The 20,935-nt window shown below is 42.4% G+C and overlaps 1 protein-coding gene across 1 annotated transcript in view; it reads left to right on the plus strand.

The window, feature by feature from the left end:
• Window positions 1–224: 224 nt before the first annotated feature.
• Window positions 225–20,935, plus strand: part of znf532 (zinc finger protein 532) — a 122,132-nt gene continuing 101,421 nt past the window's right edge. The window contains exon 1 of the mRNA XM_055630447.1: window positions 225–413. The gene's annotated coding sequence lies outside the window, so the exon portion shown is untranslated. The remainder of the gene's footprint in view (window positions 414–20,935) is intronic.

Below are 20,935 nucleotides of genomic sequence, written 5' to 3' on the forward strand. Positions count from 1 at the left end.
TGTGTGAGATTGAAAATGCATTATAACCAAAGTTAGAGGATTGCTTTTGTAATTCACAGGGCAACAGATTTGTGCATTCACTGCAGACGTATTTAGAGGTCTGTGCTGTATTTATTATTTTACTCTTAGACTACAATCAGGAGTGTAATTGGCCCTGGTTCAAGTCACATGATAAGAATTAATTCCTCTCATTCTGGCAATCTGCAAAGATGCCTAAATGGGGTCTTGTGATGCTGCCAGCCATGATGACATGCACACACTCTGCAGTGGCTGTCCACAATCCTTTGCAGTTCATTTGTGCAGCTCGTTGTACTGTCTTTTAAAAAAAAGTGTCCTTTAACTGTTTGAGTGCTGCATTTTTTGTACAGTACACTGATAATTTGAATCATGGTATGGGCAGCACTGAGTACTTGGTAAGTCTTCAACTGTAAAGCTGATCAAGTTCTTAATGTTCTGCATTTGCTGGGTATTAAACTGATATCATGTGAAGTTGTCCATATTGTCAGGTATTGCAATTGCCTGACTTGTTGCTGTGTGACTGACTGCCCTGACGTGCCTGACCATGGACACTTCCAGGGTGAGTGCCTGTTCTTTAGCTCCTGGCAGGCAGCCGCCCAGATCCCTGCTAATGTCGTGCTCTGTATCCCTGAGAACGACGGGATGGCATTCCTCCTGATGTTTCCCGGTTATGGGGAAATGTCTGGATTTTGCTCTCGTTTCCACCACTGGTCTTTCTTTGCTCTTGTTGGCTGAAATTTGCAACAGGCTCTCCAGAGATCATGAGTGCAAAAGTCTCTGCACCTTTCCCTAAAGTATAAACGGCCGTGTCCAGTGTTGCCTAAGTTGAAAGTAAGAAAATAATAGTATTGTTCATTGAAAGCCCATAACTTCCATCTGGCGAAAAAAACATATCTTTCTGTATAATGATTAAGAGTTGGTTTTGATGATCACGCTGCATGCTTGCTGGGCTTGGAATCTGCCACAGCTATAATAGGCCTCTCCTGGGTATAGGTCCCCATTGGTAACCAATGGTACTGGACATGTAAAGGTGATAGTAAATAAACACAGATCTGTTCAGGTTATCTTTGGTTTAAATAATAAGGCCTCTGTAACTACAGCCTGCATATTGTAATTTGGTGTTTTGCAAATAGGCTTGTAATTGGGATGAGGTAATGTTTGATTTAATGTTCACATATTTCCTAATTGAGACAGCATGTACTACAGAAAGGGCGGGGAATGCAATCAAACAGAAGGAGCAAGGGACAAAATATTTCCCATGTGTTTTCAACATTGCATTAAATTAAAAGAGTTCTGCAGAGGAGTCCTCTTGAGTCTTATTGACTATCTTTGGCCATGTTAAGAAATGCTGTACAAATGACAGTTGTTTTTGTTGTCAGTTACGCACTTCTGGTATTTACTGTGTCTTTTTTTGGAATCTTATCTCTTACTGCATCTGATCTGTTGCACATTACTGCCATTCCACACACCACAAAGCCTCAATATTTATCAAAGATCAATTTGTTGGTTTTAGGTGGGTTAGAGTTTAACTGCCTTTTTTTTCATAATGGTCAATTCCTTGAGAATTTCTGTACAAAGGTCAGAGTAATGCACCACAGAAGTGCAACTCATCCATGGCAAACAAGATGAGCTGGTCATATTATCCTGAAGAGGGGCCTCGACCAGAAATATCACCCAATCATTTTATCCAGAGACGTTGCCTGTTCTGCTGAGTTACTTCAGCATTTTGTGTCTATCTTTAGTGTAAACCAGCATCTGCAGTTGCTTCCTACATATTATCCTGCGTTTTCCTCGTATCTCTCTAATCCTTTCCTATCCATGTTCCTGAGCAAATATCTTTTAAATGTTATAAAAAATGTATTTTAACAATGTTTCTCTCCTATAATCCTCCCTGTTTTGTTTTGAACATAGTCTTAATTTAAAAGTCCCTTAAACTTGCATATTTAGGAGGCGGCACCAACTGTTCCACACCAATATTCAATGGATTGTGATTTTTTTTTGCCCAATTGTTTATACTGTTAACAAACAAAGATAACAGCAGGTGATGCAAAACAATTCAAGCGCTGCATTTATATGTAGGAAAGAACTGCAGATGCTGGTTTAAATTAAAGGTAGACTGAAGAAGGGTCTCGACCCGAAACGTCTCCCATTCCCTCTCTCCAGAGATGCTGCCTGACCCGCTGAGTTACTCCAGCATTTTGTATCCAGCTACAATTATATTGTTTACTTCAATATTTTGTCGGACAAATGGTTCAATCGAATTGCATATTTTTCCATGGGAGTGCACTTGCTGTTGTTGAAACATAGTCATTTGCAATGATGATCTAAAAGCTTCTGAGGACAGTGAATACATAGACCCAAAATGACTGTCACGAGGCCTGGCAATCTGGGTCCATATGTGTCTTCATTATTGATAGACATACAGATGACCGTGTTTGATGTGCTAAGTGAAAAAAGAAGTCTGGTCTGGAACAGTCCTTGACCCTTGTTACAATAGTGCTAAATAATTTTAGCTGAAATGCCTGATGCCTGGTTTGATGTGGTTTAATCCACATGGCGCCATTGTATTCTATTTGGCTGATGCATACCAGAATGTCTCATGGTCTTGTTAGTTTACAAATGATAACATTTTAGCACCCATTCTCCTTCTATAAGCTAGTAGCCTGTGCTCTATAGACAGTACTATTTGTTTACATAGCTGTCCTTTCAACTTCAAACTGATTTTACTGCTTGTAGTTTACATTGAAACAGGTTTTTTTTCTTTGGTGTCATCTGGTTTGTATTAAAGTCAACTATCCACACAATTCTTGAATAATCTCTAGCACTGGAGATCCTCAACATGTTGGGCAGCATCTATGAAAAGAGAAACACAGTTAATGGTGCATTTGCCAGAAACAGTAACTCTTCTTCACTTTTCACATAACATTTCGTAGAGCAGTGAAATGCTAACTCTGCTTCTCTTTTCACAGATGCTGCCTGAACCAATTTTTTTTTTTTTTAAATTTATTCGAAGGCAGTGTACAAAAGTATAAACCGTGGCATATGACATAATACAGTTATTGTACAATTTTAATTTTTAGCTAAAGATGAGACAGAAGAAGAGAGAAACAGCAAGAGAGAGAGAAAGTGAATGTGCAAGAATAGAACCCCTAGACTACCAAGTTGGTGTAGCTGAAGAGAGAGTAAGTAAAAAGAAATAAGAAAAATGTAGGGAAATAAAAAGACGAAAACAGAAATAAAAACAAAAAGTGATGATATACCTGCTTCGTATCTCTCCCCACCCATCACCCAGCCCATAATTCGATTTAATTCCAAAATTGTGTTGCACCATACTATCCTTGTAATGAATCAATGAATGGTGTCCATGTCTTCGAAAATTGTTCTGGTTTTTCTGCTAAGACCGGTCTCATATTTTCAAGATGTAGCGTCTCAGACATGTCCACATTTTTAAGAGTAGGGGCAGATGTCGTTTTCCAGATGTAGTTTTTTGCCGTTGTCAGGCCATAATTGAGGAAAAGTCTTTGAAATATTGATAGCTCAGAGCAGGCATCTGACGTTCTAAAATAATCAGTTCCATGTCGGGGTCCAGTTTTGTTTTTAATGTTTTTGAGAAAATTTCAAAAATTCCTTTCTAAAAGTTATGTAATTTTATGCAAGAGGTGAAGGAATGTGTTATAGTTGCTTCTTGAAGGAGACATTTGCCACAAATAGGAGATGCATTCGGAAATATCTTATTCAGTTTAGTCTTTGAATAGTAGAGTCTGTGCAATATTTTTATTGAAATTAAAGTATGTCTGACTAATCGAACAATTATGTATATATAAAAGATTTTCTTCCCATCTGTCTTTTGGAATTTCTAAGCCTAGTTCCTCTTCCCAGTCTCTTCTAATTGCTTCTGACGATGGGATTTAGAAGGGCATTATACAAATATGATGTTAAGTTGTTTGACTGAATTTCTATTCATACATTCGTCTAGTATATCTGGCAGCAGAGTTTGGTAGTCATGGGTATATGTTTTCAAATAGTCTTGAATTTTAAGATATCTGAAATATTGATTACCTTTCAGGTGGTATTTCGACTGTAATTCCTGAAATGAGCAAAGAGTTCCCATCTCGCAGAGATCTCCAAGTTTTTTCATTCCAAGTCTTTCTCAATAAGTAAATGTTTTATCTATAATAGATGGCTTGGACAAAGGGTTATTAGTTATTGGTGAGAGAAGAGATACATTTCTTAGTTTGATTTTACTTGTCTCCAGATTCATAGAGTACTGTGAATAATCATATAGTGTGTTCTTCAACTTTGTTGGGGAGAGAAGAATCGTGCCTATATTAAAAGGCGAGCAATCCTCTCTCTCCATTATTAACCAGTCTACCTGTTGGCATGAGTTATCCAGCCAGTAAATTACATTTTTAATATTTGTTGCCCAATAATAGTATAAGAAATTGGGGAGAGCCAATTCGCCCGTTTCTTTGGGTTTACATAGATGTCGTTTATGAATTCTATGTGTTTTATAATCCCAGATAAAGTTTGTAATCAGAGAATCAAGATTTTTGAAAACAAATTTTGGTAGGTTTATCGGTATTGATTGAAATAAATAGAGAATTTGTGGGAGGAAGATCATCTTTATAGCATTTATTCTGAATCAATTATTTTCCAGTTGGATTTGATCAGCTCAGCTTGTTGTAAACGGCAGGACCAGGTATGTCCAAGTCCCTGAACTTGGCTCAGTCTGTGGATCATATGGCGGGTGAACTTGAGGTGCCAGGATAAGTCTTCCCTACAACTCTCCTCCTCTCGTCAGCTGCTGCTTATTTTGGGGGCTGGAAAACACAATATATCAGTTTAAAAAAAGATGCAAACCAGTTTAAATCAAAAGACTTTAATCTCTTGGGAAGGGCAATTTGATCTCCACCCTTCGTCCTGAGTCAGGAAAAAGCAAGTGTCGTCAAGATTGAGCTCATCTCCCTGAAGTGCTGTCATTTTCCTTTGAATATAAATTTGCCCCATCCCCCACCGTCACTAACCAGAACCTCAGCCTAAGTTCTAAACCACTACATCCTTCTCTAAGTAATTTCTTCAATTGGCGTGGGTCTGCTTGAATATCGCCATGTATAGAAAAATATGTTTTTCAGTGGAGGCGATATAGACTCAGTGGGTTCATGTTGATATTTTAATTTATCATAATTACTCATTTTAAAATTCTACTTTTGATGTGAAGGAAGTACAACCAGTTTTTGTTTTTTTTCCTTTTTACTCTAGTTTCCACTGAAACTTTGTTAATACAGACCAACAATGGAACTGCAGCATTTTGTGTTTAGGTTTATTATTTGTCATGTGCACTGAGGTACAGTGAAAGGCTTTGTTTTGCATACTATCCAAAACAATTCAGATATACCATACATAAACACGATCAATTCAAACTCGAGTACAATAGATAGAACAAAGAATGCAGAATATGGTTCTCAACATTGTAGTGCATCGGTTCCACAGACAAAGTTCAGTATCTGCAATGGGGTAGAGATGAATTAGATAGTTCACTAGCTATTGGAAGGACTGTTCAGAAGACATATAACAGAGAGAAAGATGCTGCTCCTGAGTCTGGTGGTGCATATTATTAAGCTTTCGTACTTTCTACTGGATGGGAGCAGGGAGAAGAAGGAATGATTGGGGCGGACATTGCGACTACAAATACAATTGGACGTGGCCTTCACTGCTTTGGTTAGGGTCAAGGATGGTTTTAGAATTGTTCCTGGCTGAAGCTGTTGCTGCCTCTGCCACAATACTGATCATTGTTGCAATGAATGAAGGATATGGGCTGCACCTATTCTTGCACAGACATCCCAGAAACCTTCTGCCTCTGAGGGTCTGGACTGTGGCCCTGAGATCCCTGATCCTCTTCCTCCAACATTTATCGGACAAACATTGATAGAGGTATCTAAAATTTTCGTGAGGTATAAGATAGGCAGACAGTTGGAACGTTGCTATCGGGATGGAAATGTAAAAAATTGGATGATATACCTTTAAGTTAAGAGGAGGAGAGTTTAAAATGTGTGGGTTGTTTTACCCAGGGAGCTGTAGGTGCATTTGTAAACTTTTATTTAAATGGAATATTTTGTGACTTTAGCCCAACTCTATACATTTTTTTAATTAGCTATTTAATTAGAGGCTATTTCATAAAATCAAAGGTAGGAGTGGGTCATGTTCCCCTTTGAATCCTAATCTACCATTCATTAAGATGATGTTTGATCTGACCTTGACCTTGGTTATACTTTTCTGCCTTTGGTTGAAACACCTCCCTCCTTTATGTATCAAGAATCTATCCAACTCATTTTTGAGTATCCTAAATGATTTGTCTCCTCTTGGTCTCTGGAGTAGACCGTTCCAAAGATGTGCATCTCTCTGAGAGAAGATATTTCCTCATCATCCCTGGGTTAAGTAGTTAAGCCCTTTTTCTAAAGCGATGCACCTCGTTCTAGATTCCCCCATAGTAGAAAGATCCTCTGTATCCTCTTCACCAACTCCTTCAAACTTTTATATACTTAAATAGGACACGTCTCTTAATTTTCTAAAAATCCAATATATATAGGCCTATATTTTCCTATGAGCCAACCTTCTTGTGCTGTGAATCAACCTAGTGATTATTCTGAACTGCCTGATACAAGTATGCCCTTCTTTAAATGATACCTAATACTTCAGAAGTGATTTTTGCAACCTCTTTGACATTTCCACCTCAGGGAAAAAGATTCTGATAATCTACCCTGTCTATACATTTTGTATGTTACTGCAGCCACTGTGGTGGAATAAATATTTGAAATGGTTGATGGTGTGCCAATTGTGCAAGCTGCTTGACCTGGATTAGGTTAAGCTTTTTGAAGAGTTGTTTGTGCTGCACATCCAGGCAATGGGGAAATATTTCATCTTGCTACTGTTTTCTTGTTGATGGAAAGTAATTGCCACCTTATTATTCATTATTAATTTGTTGGTCCCATCCCTCCAGGAGATCTCAATTTCTCTTTCTGGACTGAGCTTTACCTCTTATTTTTACTAACTGGTAGTACTGCGTCTTTCATTAACTTGCATAGTGGACTATATGAAACCTACATCTGTGGGGGGTTTTCGCAGTAAGAAAGAGAATTGCGTCACATAAGAAAGAGCATTGCTGCTGTGATTATGTGATTTACAGCAGCTCTTAATGTTGTTAGACCTAAATACTGAAGCTCACTGAGTAGGTAATTCTGCCACTTTAAGGTAATTACTGGCTTTCTATGGAGTCTATTACAGTGCAAAGTGGGATTTGCAACACCGAGTGCCAGGAAATGGTAGGCTGCCTCTCTTTGCTTGGCTTCCTGCTGAACCAGTGAGAGGTTACAGTATTCTCCAATTCTAACAGTGAAGGTAGGACACAGCAGCAAAACCTTTGAGTTGAAAGAAGTGCAAAAACCTAGTTTTGCTGGCCGGAATAATGTCAGTAAAATTGAGAAATGTCTATAATTACATCATTTCTATAGTTGTGTTTTCAAGCTTTTTTTTTTCTCCCTGAACTTAAATCCGCATCACTGTTCTGCACAACTAAATCAATCAACCTTACCCTTTGAATACAGAAACAAGCCAAAAATAATGTCACATATTCAAACATGTATGGTTCAATGAAATTAAGATATATATGTAAAAAATATATATGGAATCAGGCCCTTCAGCCCACCAAGTCCACACCGACCAGCAATCTATCATACACCAGTTCCATCCATCATGCCAGGGACAATTTACAAAAGCCAATTAACGTACAAACCGGCACGTCTTTCAAATATGGGAGAAACTGGAATATCCAGAGAAAACCCATGTGGTAGTAAGGCAACAACTCTATTGCTGCGCCACCGTGCCACCTCATTAAATGATTTTTTCTGTAATATATTTATTATGGTGTCAGTCAATAAAGATGAACACATGATTCTGATTTTTGCCCTTAGTTGGATAACACACATCACCAGTCATTGTGTTTTATGGCTGGTTTTTAACTTCTTCAGTCTGAAGGTCGACCCGAAACATCACCCATTCTTTCTCTCCAGAGATGCAGCCTGTCCTGCTGAGTTTTTCTAGTTTTTAGTGTCTATCTTCAGTTTAAACCAGCATCTGCAATTCCTTCCTCCATTATATGTTAAGCAAAACAGGTCAATAAACAATAGGTGCAGGAGTAGGCCATTCGGCCCTTTGAGCCAGCTTCAATGTGATCATGGCTGATCATCCCCAATCAGTACTCCGTTCCTGCCTTCTCCCCATATCCCCTGACTCCGCTATTTTTAAGAACCATATCTAGCTTTCTTTTGAAAGCATCCAGAGAACCCACCTCCACTGCCTTCTGAGGCAGAGAATTCCACAGACTCACCACACTTTGTGAGAAAAAGTGTTTCCTCATCTCCCTTCTAAATGGCTTGCTCCTTATTTTTAAACTGTGGCCCCTGGGTGTGGACTCCCCCATTATCGGGAACATGTTTCCTGCCTCTAGCGTGTCCAAACCCTTAACAATCTTATATGTTTCAATGAGATGCCCTCTCATCCTTCTAAACTCCAGGAATGTCCTTCCTCAAATTAGGGGACCAAAACTGCACACAATACTCCAGGTGTGGTCTCACTAGGGCTCTGTACAGGTGCAGAAGGACCTCTTTGCTCCTTTAATCGATTCCTCTTGTTATAAAGGTCAACATGCCATTCACTTTCTTCACTGCCTGCTGTACCTGTATGCTTACTTTCATAGACTGATGTACAAGGACCCCCAGATCCCATTGTACTTCCCCTTTTCCCAACTTGACGCCGTTTAGATAGTAATCTGCCTTCATGTTTTTGCTACCAAAGTTGATAACCTCACATTTATCCACATTAAACTTCATCTGCTATGCATCTGCCCACTTCCCCAACATGTCCAAGTCACCCTGCATTCTAATAGCATCCTCCTCACAGTTCACACTGCCACCCAGCTTTGTGTCATCTGCAAATTTGCAGAGGTCCTATTCTCAAAATAGTATTCACCTCAAGTAAGTTTTTCCTTCACCTCTGTTGCTGCAGAGAATACAATCCCAGTTATCAAATCTTTCTTCAAAATTAAAAAAAAATTCCTGTCCTGCCAACATCTTCGTACTTGTACTTCCGGTGGCGCTGGTGCCAGCAGCCTCCACCTACAGCCCGGTATCTTTTTGTATTTTTAGTTATGTTAAAGTGTGTTTTTTTGTGTTTTTTTTGGTGTTTTTATGTGGGGGAAGAGAGCACGGTGCGGGGGATACCGTCCTTCAGCCGCTTCCTGGTGAGGACGCGACTATTATTCGAGTCGCGTCCTCGCCCCCCCCCCCCCCTCCCCCCCCACAGCGGCCTACCTACCTGGATTGGCGCGGCCTTTCCTTTCGGGATCAACCAGAGCTCCAGCAGCGGCGGGACAGCGCTGGAACATCGCGGGGCTGGCGATGCCTTACCGGGGGTCGCCGTTTGGAGCCCGGAGCGCTGGACCTGCTGCACCGACATCCTGGAGCTGCGGTTTGCGGAGCTCCCAACGCGGGCGGCGCTGATGGACAGCGCGGGGTCCTGTGACTCTGCCCGGCTCGGCCTGTGGACTCAGGAGCTGCAGACTCCGGCAGCGGGAGGCGGCTGATCAGGAGCTCCGGGCCGCTGAGGAGGAGGATGCTCACTGTCGGGGTTCGGCGCCGGCGTTCCATCAGCCCGGCGTGAGGGCTTGAACATCGGGCCACCCGGGGCGGCGACTGCGGGTGCTCGGAAGGCCCCGACCACGGATGAACACGGAGGGGAGGCTGGCTGGACTATGATGCCTTCCTCACCTTGGTGCCATTTATGTTGTGTTGTGTCGTGGACTTTCTGTGTTTGTGCTTTTTTTTTAAATTCAATTTCAATTTTATTTTTAACATGTTTTATTATTTATTTATTATTTATTAATTTTTTTATGATTTTTTATTTTTATGATGCTGCCTGTAAGGGAAATTCATTTTGTTGTCTCAAATTGAGACAATGACAATACATTTGAATACAATACAATACAATACAATAAATCGCCCCTGGATCCTCTTCAGAGCATAGAAACATAGAAAATAGGTGCAGGAGTAGGCCATTCGGCCCTTCGAGCCTGCATTGCCATTCAATATGATCATGGCTCATCATCCAACTTAGTATCCTGTACTTGCCCTCGCTCCATACCCCCTGAACCCTTTAGCCAACAGGGCCACATCTAACTCCCTCTTAAATATAGCCAATGAACTGGCCTCAACTACCTTCTGTGGCAGGGAGTTCCAGAGATTCACCACTCTCTGTGTGAAAAATGTTTTTCTCATCTCGGTCCTAAAGGATTTCGCATTCATCCTTAAACGGTGACCCCTTGTCCTGGACTTCCCCAACACCAGGAACAATCTTCCTGCATCTAGCCTGTCCAACCCCTTAAGAATTTTGTATGTTTCTATAAGATTCCGCCTCAATCTTCTAAATTCTAGCGAGTACAAGCCGAGTCTATCCAGTCTTTTTTCATATGAAAGTCCTGACATCCCAGGAATCAGTCTGGTGAACCTTCTCTGTACTCCCTCTATGACAAGAATGTCTTTCCTCAGATTTGGAGGCCAAAACTGTACGCAATACTCCAGGTGTGGTCTCACCAAGACCCTGTACAACTGCAGTAGAATATCCCTGCTCCTATACTCAAATCCTTTTGCTATGAATGCCAACATACCATTCGCTTTCTTCACTGCCTGCTGCACCTGCATGCCTACTTTCAATGACTGGTGTACCATGACACCCAGGTCTCGTTGCATCTCCCCTTTTCCTAATCGGGCACCATTTAGGTAATAGTCTACTTTCCTGTTTTTGGCACCAAAGTGGATAACCTCACATTTATCCACATTATACTGCATCTGCCATGCATTTGCCCACTCACCCAGCCTATCCAAGTCACCTTGCAGCCTCCTAGCATCCTCCTCACAGCTATCACTGCCCCCCAGCTTAGTGTCATCCACAAACTTCGAGATGTTGCATTCAATTCCCTCATCCAAATCATTAATATATATTGTAAATAGCTGGGGTCCCAGCACTGAGCCTTGCGGTACCCCACTAGTCACTGTCTGCCAATCTGAAAAGGATCCGTTTACTCCTACTCTTTGCTTCCTGTTTGCCAGCCAGTTCTCTATCCACATGAATACTGAACCCCCAATACCGTGTGCTTTAAGTTTGTATACTAATCTCTTATGTGGGACCTTGTCGAAAGCCTTCTGAAAGTCCAGATATAACACATCCACTGGTTCTCCCCTATCCACTCTACTACTTACATCTTCGAAAAATTCTATAAGATTCGTCAGACATGATTTACCTTTCGTAAATCCATGCTGACTTTGTCCAATGATTTCACCACTTTCCAAATGCGCTGCTATCCCATCTTTAATAACTGACTCTAGCAGTTTCCCCACTACCGATGTTAGACTAACTGGTCTGAAATTCCCCGTTTTCTCTCTCCCTCCCTTTTCAAAAAGTGGGGTTACATTAGCTACCCTCCAATCCTCAGGAACTACTCCAGAATCTAAAGAGTTTTTTTAAATTATCACTAATGCATCCACTATTTCTGGGGCTACTTCCTTAAAAAATCTGGGATGCAGCCTCTCTGGCCCTGGGGATTTATCGGCCTTTAATCCATTCAATTTACCTAACGCCATTTCCCGGCTAACCTGGATTTCACTCAGTTCCTCCATCTCATTTGACCCGCGGTCCCCTGCTATTTCTGGCAGATTATTTATGTCTTTCCTAGTGAAGATGGAACCAAAGTAGTTATTCAATTGGTCTGCCATGTCCTTGTTCCCCATGATCAATTCACCTCTTTCTGACTGCAAGGGACCTACAATTGTTTTAACTAATCTCTTTCTCTTCACATCTATAAAAACATTTGCAGTCAGTTTTTATGTACCCTGCCAGTTTTCTTTCATAATCTATTTTCCCTTTCCTATTTAAGCCCTCTGTCCTCTGCTGGACTGAATTTCTCCCAGTCCTCTGGTAGGCTGCTTTTTCTGGCTAATTTGTACACCATCTTTTGTTTTGATACTATCCCTGATTTCCCTTGTTATCCACGGATGCACTACCTTCCCCGATTTCTTCTTTTGCCAAACTGGGATGTACAATTGTTGTAGTTCATCCATGCAGTCTTTAAATGCCTTCCATTGCATATCCACCGTCAACCCTTTAAGAATCAATTGCCAGTCAATCTTGCCCAATTCACGTCTCATACCCTCAAAGTAACCTTCTTTAAATTCAGAACCCTTGTTTCTGAATTCTAAATTAACAATGTCACTCTTCATCCTAATGAAAAACTCATCCTAATGAAGAACTCAACCATCCTAATGAAGAATGCAACCAATTGCACCCTTTCTACAATGTGTCATAGTCTTACAGCATGGAAACAGGCTCTTCATCCCAACTTGCTCATGCAGATCAAGATGCCGCATCTAAACTAGTCCCATTTATCCGCATATGGCTCTTTAAACCTTGTGTGTGCCAGTGTTTGTGTGAGAGTGTGTGTCAGTGAAGCGGCGACAACATCCGGAGTGAGCGGAGACTTGGCAATGTCCGGGGAGCGTTTCCCATGTCTGCATAGAGTCAGAGTTATACAACATGTACATGGCTGGCCCAATTTGTTCATAATTATCAAGTTGGCATTCTGCATGCCCCAGGACTGTCTGCAGTTCCCAGATCAGCTCGCGTTCCCAGGTACTGGCTGCAGTTCTCACGTTGGCTCGCCTAACCCGACCCAGCGCAAACAAAGTGAAAAATCCCCCCGCAGTTTTTCGGGTTACGAGACGGATTCAGCCCGTGTGCCGTAGGTTGCGGAACCCTGTCCTAGATGTTTGTCCTCATTGTGGTCCTCCCCATGTTTTACAACCGATTCACCTGGTTAGTTCTATCTCCGGCAACTTCATGTTGTCGGCGGCTGCGCATTCAACCAAGAAAGAAGAGAAGAGAAGTGACGCGATGTCAATCACAGACGTCAACCGATGCGCTGCCCCAGACTGCACAGATCGCTGTGATGTGGCACAAAGAGACAAACTGTGCAGGGACTGAAGACAGCGTGAGAATTGGCTGAAATGCGTGACTCTCATGCTCAAAGCGTGAGAGTTGGCATCTCTGTCTAAGGCCAGGATGTGACGACAACACACAGGGAGACACATACACAACGGAAGACACACACACACACACACACACACACACACACACACACACACACACACACACACACACACACACACACACACACAGACACACACACACACACACACACACACACACACACACACACACACACACACAGGGAGACAGACACACACACACACACACACACACACACACACACACACACACACACACACACACACACACACACACAGGGACAGACACACACGCACACACACACACAGGGACACACACACACACACACAGACACACACACACACACACACACACACAGGGAGACGCACACACACACACACACGCACAGACACGCACACACACAAAGGGAGGCACACACACACACAGACGCACACACACACACACACAGGGAGGCACACACACAAACAGGGAGACAGACACGCACACACACACAATACAGGAAACACACACATACAGGGAGACACATAGACACGCACACACACACACAGGGAGATACACAGGGAGACAGACACAAACACACACACACACACCTTTCCTTCCCCCTCCTCTCCCTCCCTCCATCTTTCCCCCTCTCTCCTCCCCCTCTTTCCTCCCCTTCCTCTCTTTCCTCTCCCTCCCTCTTTCTCCTTCCCCCTCTTCATCCCCTTTCTACCTTCCCTCCCCTATCTCTCTTTGACTCCATCCCTCCCTTTTTCCCTCTCTCTCTCTCTCTCTCTCTCTCTCTCTCTTTCTCCCCTCCCTCTCGCTCCCGGCTGCCCAATGGGGAGTCTGGTGGGCACGGTGTAGCGTGGATTGGCAGCACTGACGCTGCAGTGTGAGTTGAAGGGCAGGAGGGAGGGAGGGAGCAAGGCTATCCGCGTCGGCCGGCAGCACAGCGCTCGCAGTCGGCACTCAGGCGCTGACACCCGCTGCCCGTGACCAACGCGCTTCCCCAGACCGTGCAGATCACTGTCATGTGGCGCAAATAGACAAACTGTGCTGCAAAGATCGTATAGCACCGCTATAGAATCTTTGCTGTGTAAGGACTGAATACAGCGTGAGAATTCTGTCATCAGCGTGAGGGCGTGAGAATTGGTTGAAATGGGTGATTCTCACGCTCAAAGCATGAGGGTTGGCAGCCCTGATAAAATCATGAGAGGAATAGATTGGGTAGATGCACAGTCTCCTGCCCAGAGTAGGGGAATTGAGGAGCAATGGACATAGGTTCAAGGTGAAGAGGAAAAGATTTAATAGGAATCTGAGGGGTAGCTTTTTCACATAAAGGGTGGTGGGTGTATGGAACAAGCTGCCAGAGGAGGTAGTTGAGGCTGGGACTATCCCAACATTTAAGAAACAGTTGGACATGTACTTAGATAGGACAGGTTTGGAGGGATATGAATTAAGCGCAGGGAGGTGGGACTTGGGTAGCTGGGACATATTGGCCGGTGTGGGCAAGTTGGGCTGAAGGGCCTATTTCCCACACTCTATCACTCTATGACTCTAAATATTCTTAGTTGATCAGAAATTAATTTGAATGTCCAAAGTGAGTTTATTGTCATGTGTCCCTGTATAAGACAATAAAATTATTGCTTTGCTTCAGCACACAGAACATAATAGGCATTTACTACAAAACAGATAAGTGTGTCCATATACCATGATATAAATATATACATACATGAATAAATAAACTGATAAAGTGCAAATAACAGATAATGGGTTATTAATAATCAGAGTTTTGTCCGAGCCAGGTTTAATAGCCTGATTGCTGTGGGGAAGTAGCTATTCCTGAACCTGGTTGTTGCAGTCTTCAGGCTGATGTGTTCGACTGATCTGCATTTTATGGCTCACTCTGGTACTGTGTACCTTTTGTGAACTACCATGGAATTTCCACGATTAAACAAAAAAGGTAGGCAAGTAGTGGTATCCTTCACACAAATCATAAAATATGTTACTACTGCACAGCCACTTGTGCTGTAAAAGACTATGGTTATGCCTTTTGACACAGGGTGGTGAATCTGTGGAATTCTTTGGTGATTGGTCCAAAGACTACCTGCTGCATTTCCCCCCCATTGCTCAAAAAGGAGAATTCCAATTCCATAGGAAATTGCATCATCGTGTGAAACCAATGAATTAGAAAGCATGTCGAGATTGCATGGTGTTTTGCAAGAAAGTGCCGAATGAATGATGTAAATCAAATGGCTGACTCCTGCTCCTACTTTTTTTAAATAATTCGTCCATTACTGAAGAGATGACAGTTTAAAAGTATTTAATTGGTTTTGAAGTGCTTTTGGATTATGGAAGATTGATTCTTTTCACTTATTGCACCATTGGAAAATGTTACCTTTTTTATTTGATTGATATTTTCTTCAATTTCTAATTATTTAATGGGGCATTCTTGGAAGCCAACGAGCCTGGATGTAGCCCTAGCATGAGTCCTGAAATCATGCGCCAATCAACTGGCCACAGTCTTCAGCCGCTCAGTCTGCTTCAAGGAAACATTCATCATTCCAGTCCCCAATAAGAATAAAGTGACCTGCCTCAATAACTACTGCCGACTAGCTCTAATGACCATAATGAAGTGCATAGAACGATTGGTAATGGTTTACCTTCCAGACAATCTAGACCCCTTCCAATTTGCAGACAGGAAAAATAGGTCTATGGAGGATGCTACGTACCTTTGATTGACGCAAAATACTGGAGTAACTCAACGGGTCAGGTAGCATCTCTGGAGATTTCATCTCTGAGGTTTCGAGTCAAGACTCTTCTTCAGACTTTACTCCAGCATTTTATGTCTATCTTCAGTGTAAACCAGCATCTGCAGTTCCTTTCTACACTATACCTTTGAACTACATTTACCTCTGGTTGATCTGGACAAGAACACTTAAGTTGGAATGCAATTAATTCGCTGCAGCTTGGCCTTCAACACCAAAATACAGAATAAGGTCTTCTCTATTTCTTGAACCATGGCCTTGGGGCTTTATTTTACAACTGGCATGTGGACTTGCTCATCAGCAAACCTCAATCAGTTAGAATTGGTCATAACATCTCCTTCCCCATGACCTTCAACACTGGTGCTTCTCAGAGTTGCGTGCTTTTGTTATTGACATTCTTGCTATCGAGGGAGTGCAGCACAGGCCCACGAGGTTAATTCCTGGGATGGCGGGACTGTCGTATGATAAAAGAATGGGCTTATATTCACTGGAATTTAGAAGGATCAGAGGGGATCTTATAGAAACATATAAGATTAAGATTATTAAGGGATCGGCTACACTAGATGCAGGAAACATGTTCCCGATGTTGGGGGAGTCCAGAACCTGGGGCTACAGTTCAAGAATAAGGGGTGGGCCATTTGGAACTGAGATTAGGAGGGACTTTTTCACCCAGAGTTGTGAATTTGTGGAATTCTCTGATTCAGAAGGCAGTAGAAGCTGATTCACTGCATGCTTGCGAAAAAGAGTTAGATAGAGCTTTTAGGGCTAGCGGAGCCAAGGGATATGGGTGGAAGGCAGGAACGGGGTACTGATTGTGGATGAACAGCCATGATCACTTGGCGGTCCTGGCTCGAAGGGCCGAATGGCCTACTCCTGCACCTATTCCTCTGGTTTCCTCCCGCATCCCAAATACATGTGGATTTGTAGTTTAATTGGCCGCTGTAAATTGCCTCTAATGTATAGCGAGTGGATGCGAAAGTGGGATCACATAGAAACATAGCATCTATAGAAACATAGATCATCCATAATCAGTACCCCGTTCCTGCTTTCTCCCCATGTCCCTTAATTCCATTAGCCCTAAGAGCCATTTATCTAATTTTCTCTTAAATACATAAAATACACAACATAGAATGTGTGAATGATTAAATATGGTCGGCGTGGATTTGGTGAGCCAAAAGGCCTGTTCCGTGCTCTATTTGTAAACTAAACATCTTGGTCAAAGCCCTGGCATTCTCCTCTCTTTGTTATCATTAACTGCAAGGTCCACAAACTTGAATAAATTCAGGTTACTGATGAATATAATATGGTGTACTAATTATTCTTGATTTCTAATATAGTTACATTCATTTAGTAAAAAGATTTCAGCTTTCCTTATGAAAGATAATAAAATCATTTAAGTAAATTGAAGATTATTGGGGCCGTATCCTGTTTTGCATGCTTTGTTTCTGTTCTAATCGATTCAGCTGAGTATATTCTCCCATCTGCCATTCTCCCAATGGAGTTTTAGCCAGTAATTAAACTCCTAGGGGAATACTAGATTTCCTTTGCTGAAATTATCAATTTTCATATAGCAAATAGAAAACCAATTATGCAATATGTGTATAAATGCCAGCATGGGAAATCTAATTGCTGTATTTATAGTATCTGTTTGTGCAATAGAGCTTCAGGAAAGCCAGCTTATGTTACATCTAGTCAAATGATTGCACAGAATGCTTCATTTCCATATACCGTAGAACTTATGCTTGCAAATTATTTGTGGGAGGGAGTTGTGAAATGTTGACATTTCTATGGGGTCAGATTGATTAAGGGGTAATAGTTATCCAATATATACTCGTGTTTGGTTTTCATTATAAAAAAATCCTGGATGACACGTGTAGAAGAATCTCAATCCCAACCTCCTTTGTGATTTGGCATCTTATTCTTTGTTCTAAGAGCCATTTCCAATGTACGATGCCAACCTCTTTAATCGCTGAGGCAGTATGACAATGGTACTGTGCTGTGACTGTAACCAGTTAGTCAAAAAGGAGTGATTCAATGGAAGTGACAAAATAAAAGAAGCATTGCTTTTCCCAACAGGCTGGATACAATTTTACCGTGTGGTAGGGAAATATTGTCGATTTAAAAATCGGATAATAATGATTAAAGATGGTTGGGGAAAAAAGTTGAACTTTTTAATCGTTGCAAGATTGAATCTTTCATTATTATTTCTGCACATTGGAGTTAGTCGATAATATATTAATAATGCAGGCACCTGTGCATCTGCAAAATGAATCACTGGAATAGTGACTTCCCTTCAAAATGAAACTGGATGCATTCTTGAAAGGAAGAATCTTACAGGGTCAGGGGAGGTGGAGAGAGTCTAATTGAATACCTGATTCAAAGAGCCAGCTTAGGTCTCCTGTATTGTCAGAGTCAGATGGGAGACTTGCACTTCCAAAAATTTTCTTGTAGGTTCCAACGCTGGTATTAAAATTATAATGCTCAGTAGGCATATTATATTCAACAAATTTAAATATGGCTATGGATAGCAATTGGTGGAATGCTTGCACGCTAGTGGAATGTATGCATGATTGTTAACTATCAACAAAAAGGATGCAGTTTAGGGCAGTATATGGTATGTAGATTTGAATGCAGAAACCAGCAAACTAGTGCATCTATGACCATTTGCGGGTTTGATGTGAAATTCCCTATTAGTTCCTCACTGATGAGCGACTCCTACGCTTGCGATGTGTTGGAGTAACTGTGTTATTTTTTGACGGGACTAATCCAATTTAACATTCTTCTGTGGCAATTGTCAGTTATTATGGATTTTCAAACAGAACAAGGAATCAACCATATGTTGATAAATTTCTAAAATGGTAAACATCTGAAAATGCTCGGTGTATGTTGTGTATGTATATATGTTGAGGAATATAAACCTTATGCCATAGGATATGGGAAAGGTCAAATTGCTGCTATGGAATGGTGCCCTCTGTATTGGGGAAAATATGTTACAACTATACAGCACCCTGGTTAGATCATATTGAGTATTGTGAGTAGTTCTGGTCATCACAGTGCACCATGGAGATATTAGCCTGTGGCAGAGAATGCAGCTTAGTTTAACCATATAACAACAATTACAGCATGGAAACAGGTCATCTCGGCCCTACAAGTCCATGCCGAACACTTATTTTCCCTTAGCCCCACCTGCCTGCACTCATACCATAACCCTCCATTCCCTTCTCATCCATATGCCTATCCAATTTATTTTTAAATGATACCAACGAACCTGCCTCCACCACTTCCACTGGAAGCTCATTCCACACCGCTACCACTCTCTGAGTAAAGAAATTCCCCCTCATGTTACCCCTAAACTTCTGTCCCTTAATTCTGAAGTCATGTCCTCTTGTTTGAATCTTCCCTATTCTCAAAGGGAAAAGCTGATCCACATCAACTCTGTCTATTCCTCTCATCATTTTAAAGACCTCTATCAAGTCCCCCCTTAACCTTCTGCGCTCCAGAGAATAAAGACCTAACTTATTCAACCTTTCTCTGTAACTTAGTTGTTGAAACCCAGGCAACATTCTAGTAAATCTCCTCTGTACTCTCTCTCTATCTAACCAGGATGATATTGTCCAATTGTTAAATGATGGCTCCAAATTCTGGTATTCCATTTCTCGGAGTGGAGAAGTGAATGAAGTTTTCTGGATGTGATGTCAGACATCTGGGAGATTATATTCTGAGTGAAGCTTCTTTCACCCCTTTGATGGAAGTTACCAGAAATATTAAGTGAATAGGCTACTGATACAGCTGCGAGGCAGGTAAATCAAGTAGGAAGTTGAGGACCATATGAGGGAGAGTGAGGTACAGGCCTAAAACAATTGCTCTGAAGGCCAGGATAAACATGATGAGTCAGATAGCCTCCTGTGTTACAAAAAAAACGCAACTGTGTAATGAGGAAACACTTCTTCATATATAGAGATTGCTGTGGAGTTGGAACAAATGACAGCACCTCCGGATCCTCCGGTTTCCTCCCACGACCCAAAGACATGCGGGTCTGTAGGTTGATTGATACAAATACATCGATAGATGCTCCTGAACACATCATCAGTGATGTAACCTGGGGTCATTGGATGTTTCGGGTCTTTCAACATCAGACACCCTCACCCAGGCGACCCAGCCGTGGTTGATCAGACCACGACTTGTGTTCAGGTGGCATTCGCTCCTCCCCATGGACCTCCTCTCCTGATCCAGGGCCATCTCGAGGCCTTCTCCGCTGCCACTCCGCTGTGGTGTTTTTGATGGCCTTTCTCCTTGCCACTCTGTTGATGTCCAGTGCACTCAAGGCTTTGTAGAGCGATTGCCCTGCAAAACCTCTGCAGCCAACCTCGATGGGCATACACCTTGCCTTCCAGCCCTGCTTACGGCAGTCTATGACCAGTTCTTCATATTTGGCCATCTTCCTCTCGTGGGCCTCCTCCAGACGGTCCACCCACGGCACTGTCAGTTCCAGCAAGACGATGTTTTTGGCCGCCTCTGAGACCAGGAGGATATCTGGCCTCAGGATGGTCGTGGCAATGTGCTGTGGGAACTTCAGCTGTTTCACCAGGTCGACAGAAAGCTGCCAGTCCTGCGCAGTCACCAGGATTCCTGATGGATTCCTGGCTGCTGTGGTTCTTGGCAGCTGCACTCCGGCCTTCACGAAGGTGATCATCTGGGCGGTGGGGCGTTCTCGTCTACAACTGCTGATTCCCATGCTGACGGCTTCTGCAATGGGTTTGAGAACCTGGTCGTGACGCCATGTGTACCGGCCCTGCCCAAGAGCCTTTGGGCAACAGCTCAGGATGTGTTCCAACGTCCCCTTTCCTGAGCATTGCGGGCAATCTGGAGATTCTGCTTTGCCCCAGATGAAGAGGTTTGATGGGCTGGGCAGGACATCATACACTGCCTGGACCAGGAACTTGATGCGCTGTGGTTCAGCCTGCCAGAGCTCAGTCCATGTGACTTTTCGGTCCATGGCCTGCTCCCACCTTGTCCAGGCTCCCTGCTGCCTCAAG

This window comes from Leucoraja erinacea, chromosome 1, assembly GCF_028641065.1.
Source record: "Leucoraja erinacea ecotype New England chromosome 1, Leri_hhj_1, whole genome shotgun sequence".
In the NCBI taxonomy this organism is placed as follows: Eukaryota; Metazoa; Chordata; class Chondrichthyes; order Rajiformes; family Rajidae; genus Leucoraja; species Leucoraja erinaceus.